The sequence below is a fragment of the Mustela lutreola genome, chromosome 9 (assembly GCF_030435805.1).
Source record: "Mustela lutreola isolate mMusLut2 chromosome 9, mMusLut2.pri, whole genome shotgun sequence".
NCBI lineage: Eukaryota > Metazoa > Chordata > Mammalia > Carnivora > Mustelidae > Mustela > Mustela lutreola.
Window position 1 is genome coordinate 25,901,432 of NC_081298.1, and position 7,573 is coordinate 25,909,004.

Below are 7,573 nucleotides of genomic sequence, written 5' to 3' on the forward strand. Positions count from 1 at the left end.
AGGCCAATGGGATGAGATCAAAGGGTCCTGATACAGAAAGATCATGTGGACCAGAAAAGAGACCCCTCCCTGCCAGATGGAGCGAACTCCAGCCTAGAAATGATCTGATCTAATTCCAGTGAGCACTATTCATCATAAGCAATAGAAACCAATTCTGACTGAAGGCTGCAGAAATGGGATTCATTAAAAGGGTAATGGGAAGTTCAAAATCAGAATTTTCTAGAAGCAGCCAGGAATGAGAGAGGTCATTGGCCAGGCTGGTGAGGACACCGGATGCCCAGCTGTCACCACAGATATCTGGCCATGGGCACTGTCTCAATACCACTCTTGCTCACCCTCCCCATAAGGATTCTCCACAGTATCAGCTTCTTTGTAACCCAAGCTCTGATAGGTTGAGCTTTGATCATGTATCTATCTCCTACCTGTAGTAGAAGCTATAAAGGCAAACATTTGGGGCTTCTTCTATGGTGGCAGGAAGACTCTACCTTCATTTACAAAGTGAGAATTCCCAAACACTGAGAAGAGTTCTGTTGCTAGGCAGGAGCAAGGTAGCTCATTACAACCAGACATCCCCTTATCAAGGAGCTCCATCAGTCCTCCCCCTCACTGTCACTCAGTGAGGACAACTCACCCCAGTGGCAGGCGTGACACCAGTGACCACCCACCAGAATGAACCCCACCATGCCATGAAATCTTGCTCAGTCCTCATCTGTCTCATCCTGTGAGGACATCCCATTTTCATGGCTGGAGGCATCCCAAATGCTCTGTGACAGAGGAGAGCACTAGATAGTTAGGGACTTGGGGGCAGGAGGAGAGTGAAGAAAGGGATCTGCTGGTACCTAGCCTGGGTTGGACTGAATGGAGCCAGCTTGCAGTCTCCTACCAGACCAGGAGAAAGGCAAGTTTTAGCCTAGACACCCATGAACAGTTTTATTATGACCTCACCTAGAGAAAATAACTTCTGATGGGCTCCTCACAGGGTTGACAAATGACAGATGGTCTGGCTCCTCTCGCAAGGAGAAAATCACCCAATTTGCTCTCTTCTCTCTGACATTTGAGAGCAGAGTGGTCTAAAAGATCTTTCCACAGTGACAGAAATGATCTATGTCTGCAGTGTCTAACACGGTAGCCAACCAGCCACGTGTGGCTATCAACCACTTGTAATGTGGCTAGTGCTCCTGAGGAACTGAACTGTAATTTACTCAATTTGGATTCATTTAAGTTTAAATGGATGGTGCAGCTCTGGGCTATGGAAAATGACAAGCCTGGACTATGGGGTCTGGATGGTCTTGGGTTTGAATCCCAGCTCCTCCTCTCACCAGACAGCTGAGTAACCCAGTGCATGTCATGTGAACTTTCTGGGACTCAGCTTCCCATCTGCTATTAAGGGTACCGCTTGCGTTTGTTGTGAGGATTGACTGAGATATGGTGTGGGACCATGCCTGGCACTTAGTACGTGTTCCGTAAATGGTGGATCTTTTTCCTTCCTTGATTGGGTGAAGGGCCATACTATCCTCCAGGGAAATGATCATTGCAAATGTAAGGAGTCCTGCTGGCAAAGAGAGCTTGATCTTTTTAGAAATTTAATACCACTTGCGGAAGAGGGCTGAAAGGGGATCCTGTAAAAAGACTACAAAGGTGAGTGAAGTAAGTCAGACTGAAAAAGATAAATGCCCTATGATCTCACTTACATGCAGAAACCAAAAATCAAAATAAAAAACAAACAACGGCAAAAATCTGAGCTCATGGATACAGGGCACAGATTAGTAATTGCATTAGGTGGGGAGTAGAGGGTGGGCCACATGGGTGACGGGGGCCAAGAGGTACAAACTTCCAGTTATACCCAGGACTAAGTCCTGGGTAGGTAATGTACAACACAGTGACTATAGTTAATGCTTTCTATAAAAGAGAAAGAGTGGATCTTGAAAGTTCTCATTATAAGAAACTTTTAAAACTGTGTGTGGTGATGGATGCTAACTGGATTTATTGTGGTGATCATTTTGCAACATACACAAATATCAAATTATTATGCTGTACACCTGTAACTAATATAATACTATGTCAGTTATATCTCAAATTAAAAAAAGAAAAGAAAAGAAAAGAAAGAAAGACCGTAAAGGGAATGATTTATTAGAACACAAGGAGGTGGCATCCCAGAGCCCCTTTCAGGAAGAAACAAGATGCCAGGCTTGGATGGAGGCCAAGCACCTGAGACAACCTGGATGGTTCTCACTTGGCTAAGTGCCCAGGTTCAGTGTGGATGAGGCTCTGGGACCTGAGGGAGGCTCTACCGGCTGAGAATCAAGCTAATGCCTTCTAAATTCACTAAGCTAATGCCTTCTAAATTCAGCTCTTTGAAGTTTTCTGAAGAAAACCAGATGGGAGTTGGCTGCTAATTGCTTCCTCCTCGGGCACTTAACTGTCTCTATGACCTTGAGCAAGTTAGTTCACCTTTCTGGATCTCATTCCCTATTTGCCCCCTGGAGGTCTGCTGTGAGAACTTAACCCAGAGAATGGGTGGGACATTGCTCTCCCAGCTATCAGGCACCATAAATCATGGGGGATGAAGAAAAAACAATAACTAACATCTCAGAGCCTGAAGGAGGTCCTAGATGCCTGTGGCTGAACTAGGACCAGAATCAAGGTCCCAGGACTGGGTTTTGTCTTACTGTATTCTCTAGGCATAGCACAGTGCCTGGCACATAGCAACACACAGCAGACTATTAAAAAATATATATTGGGGCATCTGGGTGGCTCAGTGGGTTAAGCCTCTGCTTTCTGCTCAAGTCATGATCCCAGGGGTCCTGGGATCAAGCCCCGCATTGGGCTCTCTGCTCAGCAGGGAGTCTGCTTCCCCCTCTCTCTCTGCCTGCCTCTCTGTCTACTTGTGATCTCTGTCAAATAAATAAATAAATTTTTAAAAAATGGGTAGGGGCCCCTGGGTGGCTCAATGGGTTACAGCCTCTGCCTTCGGCTCAGGTCATGATCCCAGGGTCCTAGGATCGAGCCCCGCATCAGGCTCTCTGCTCAGTGGGGAGCCTGTTTCCTCCTCTCTCTCTGCCTGCCTCTCTGCCTACTTGTGATCTCTGTCTGTCAAATAAATAAATAAAAATCTTTTTTTAAAAATGGGCAAAGGACTTGAACAGACGTTTCTCCAAAGAAGATCTACAAATGGTGAATAAACTCATGAAAAGAAGCTCAGCATTACTAATCATCAGGGGAAATGCAGATCCAACAATGAGATCCTACCTCACCCATTAGGGTGGCTATTTCCAGAAAACAGGAAATGACAAGAGTTGGTCAGGATGCACAGAAAGTGGAACCCTCATGCACTGTTTGTGGGAATGTAAAACAGTGCAATCACTGCGCAAAACAATATGGTGGTTCCTCAAAATACTAAAAATAGAGTTACCATATGATCCAGAAATTCATATCCTGGTATATGCCCAAAAAGACTGAAAACAGGGTCCCAAAGAGATATATTTGTATATACCCATGTTCATAGCAGCATTATTCACAATAGCAAAAAGGTGGAATCAACCCAAGTGTCCATTGGAAGGACAAACGAAATGTGATATAGACATACAATGGAATATTACTCAGCTTTGAAAAGGAAGGAAATTGGGGTACCTGGGTGGCTGAGTCAGTTAAGCATCTGCCTCTGGCTCAGGTCACAATCCCAGGTCCTGGGATCGAGCCCTGCGCCAGGCTCCCTGCTCACTGGGAGAAAGAGAAGAGGCTTCTTTTTCTCCCTCTGCCTGACGCTCCCCCTGCTTGTGCTCGCTTGCTCTCTCTCTGTCGAATAAATAAGTAAGATCTAAATAAATAAATAAATAAATAAATAAATAAATATTAAAAGGAAGACGATTAGGGGTATGAGCCTGGCTCAGCCAGTAAATCATGCAACCCTTGATCTCAGGGTAGTGTGTTCAGTCCCCAGGGTGGGCATAAAGCTTTAAAATAAATAATAAAATAGAAGGAAATTCATGCTATCACATGAATGAATCTTGAAGACATTATGTTAAGTGAGGTAAGCCAGACATAAAAAGGTAACTACTGGTAACTCAAGTATAGGAGGTACTTAAAGTAGTTAAAATACAGAGACAGACTGCAGAGCAGTGGTTGCCAAGGGCTGTGGGGAGGAGGTTATGGGGAGTTGTTCACTGGGCAGATAAACTGTGGCACATCCAGATAATGGAATATTATTCAGCACTAAAAACAAATGAGCTATTAAGCCATGAAAAGACACAGAGGAAACTTATTAGTAAGTGAAGAAACCAAACGGTACTGTATGATTCTAACTCTGACATTCTGGAAAAGGCAAAACCACAGAGATGGTAAAACATCAGTGGTTGGTCCACCTGGGTGGCTCAGTGGTCCACCTGGGTGGCTCAGTGGTTAGTGATCCCAGGGTCCTGGAATCTAGCCAGCCTCTGGCTCTCTGCTCAGCGGGGAGCCTGCTTCTCCCTCTCCTACTCCGCCTGCTAGTGTTCCCTCTCTCGCTGTGTCTGTCTCTGTCAAATAAATAAATAAAATCTGAACAAACAAACAAACAAACAAAAAGATCAGCGGTTGCCAGGAGTAGGGTACAGGAAGGGAGGAATAGGCAGAGCGCAGAGGAATTTAAGGGCAGAGAAACGTCTCAGTATGATACCATAATGATGGATACACGTCATTAAACATGTGTCCAAATCCATAGAACGTACAATACGAGGAGTCAACCTGACTGTAAACTTGGATAGTCTATGAGTGATAAGATGTGTCAGTGGAGGTTCATCAATTACAACAAAGGTACAGCTCTGGGGATGTTGCTAACAAGGAAGGCCACACATATGGGGACAGACAAGGAGTGTGTGTGCTCAATCTCTCTGTGCCTTCCCCTCAGTTTTGTTGTGAACCTAAAACTGCTCTAAAAGAATAAAGTCTCGGGTGCCTGGGTGGCTCCGTGGTTTAAGCCTCTGCCTTCAGCTCAGGTCATGATCCCAGGGTCCTGGGATTGAGTCCCGTATTCGGGCTCTCTGCTCAGTGGGGAGCCTGTTTCTCCACCTCTCTCTCTGTCTGTCTCTCTGCCTACTTGTGATCTCTCTCTCTGTCAAATAAAGAAATAAAATATTTTAAAGAAATTAAAAGTGAAAGAATAAAATCTCTAAAAAAAGAGAACCTAAGTAGATACTGTGATCATAATGCAATCTGTCATTAGCGAACCCACCATCCTGGTGCTGGTGATTACAGTTCCTGGGATGGCCATCACCTGGAAGGTCATGAAGATCCATCAGGACACTACTATTTCCCTTTCTTTCCCCTGAGCAGCAGGGTCATCTCTGGCCCCACTCACAACCAGGCCCAGTCTCTGCATAAAGTTGACATCTGACACTGGTAGCCGCCCACCCATCAGGAAATGTTTACTTAAAAAACCTTGGGGTGGGCACGAGTAATTGTAGGAATTACAAGGCACCTGAAGGTGGTTAAGATGCGGAGTTTGCATGAGCTAGGGCTCTGGAAGCACAGGGAGTCTTGGATATACCAGTTCTGTGTGGCCTTGGGCAAGTCTCTTTCCCTCTCTGAGCTTCGGTTTCTTCCTCCACGACCCAGACGTGACGCTTGCTGGATGACCTCACAGAATTCCTACAGGAGAGTGGATAGTGAAGTGCTGTAGTAAAATGCTTCATTACTTAATGGCCAGATGGGAGGAGCATGGTGGTTATTCTAAAGGGCAATTAAAGATTCCGTATGAGAACTGGGGGACTCAGCATAAGAGAGAACTACCCGGTGTGGAGCCAGGCGGATCTGGGTTTGGATCTTAGCTCCGTCATTGATGCTGTGGGGTCTTGGGCAAGACACTGAATGTCTCAATGTCTCACAGCCAGTGAGTATTAGCCCCAAGGAGCACAGAGTGGCATCAAAGTTTATGAGCTGCTCTAGACCTATCTCTGCCATTTATTAGCTGTATGTGATCTTTTTGGCTTTTCCCAAAGAGCATCACAAGGAAAGAAATTCAAAGGCATATTTTTGATCAGTAGGAAAGTGGAATCAGGGATGAAATGAGAAGAGCAGAAGGGTTGGTGGGACAGATAATCCACAGACACAAGGTGGTGGCCTATGGCAAGGAGACAAAGGGGAAGGGCACTGGGAGAGCTGAAAGTTCCAGAAAGGGTATTTATGGAGCACTTACAATGAATCAAGAATGTCAGTCCTCACAATTCCTGAGTATGAAGGCACTATTACATCCCCATCCTACAGATGGGCAAACTGATCCCGGAGCCCACCCTCTCCTCTCTGCACACAGCCAGGTGTTCCAGTGCAGGCCCTTCACTCTCTCATGTCCTCTGCAGATAATGGGTGTGTCTCTAGGGCACACACACACACAAAAACATTCTATTCTCCCCTTCCCCAGAGGCTCCCAGACTTGTGGACAGGAAACACAAACCCTACTCTGATTTGAGGTAAGGCCCGTGGAAGCATATTCAGTGACTGGCAATCCGTGACGATTCTCAGTTATCCCTGTCCCACCCCTGCAGACCTGCCCCGCCCACACCTCTCCTAGGACTCCTCACCTCCCGGAGGGACAGGCCTGAGCTCCTCCTGCTGATGTGGACCCACCTCGCTTGGCCGTATTTCTCTTTTCTCTCTGGCCTGGCTCCACCAGCTCACAGGGTTCTCTCTCTCTCTCTCTCTCTCTCTCTTTTTTTTTTTAAGATTTTATTTATTTGAAAACAGAGATCACAAGAAGGCAGAGAGACAGGCAGAGAGAGAGGAGGAAGCAGGCTCCCCGCTGAGCAGGGAGCCCGATGCGGTGTTCTATCGCAGGACCGTGGGATCATGACCTGACAGAGGCTTTAACCCGCTGAGCCACCCAGGCGCCCCTCACAGGGTTCTCTGTGCCTTTGCTCTGGGGGGTTTTCCCTGCCTGGAATGCCCTCTCCCCAGATCCCCTCATACACACACACACACACACACACACACACACACACATACACACACGCACACACACAGGCACAGCACATCTCTGTCCCTACCCATTCATCACCTCCACCTGGATATAGGAATATGCTGCATGTTCCAGCACCTAAGAGGAAAATGTGAATAATTAAACAATTAAAATAGTTAAATCAGGGGCGCCTGGGTGGGAAGGGAAGGGAATTTCCCTTCTCCTTTTCTTTCCCTTCCCTTTTCTTTTTCCTTCCTTCCCTGCTCTCTCCTTCCCCCCCTTCCTCCCTGTTTGCTCACAGCACTGCATTTATTGGGCGCTTCCTATCTGCCAGACGCTGCGGTAAGGACTTTACCATCTTTCTTATCACGTATCTATCTGCTTAAGAGGCAGAACCTATTATTATCCCCATTTTACAGATGACAACTGAGGCTGAAGTGATTACCAAATGAGTAAGGGACAGAGCCACAGTCAAAGTCTGTGCTAACTCAACTTCAGAGCCCACAACTTTGGCCTTTTCTGGACTCACCAAATGGTGGACAATAGGTAGCATCTGTCTGCAATTGTGTTTCATTTGGCCTACTGTCTTATAAAGAATTAATTGCCAATATTTAAAAACCATATTTTCCATATACATTGGGATAT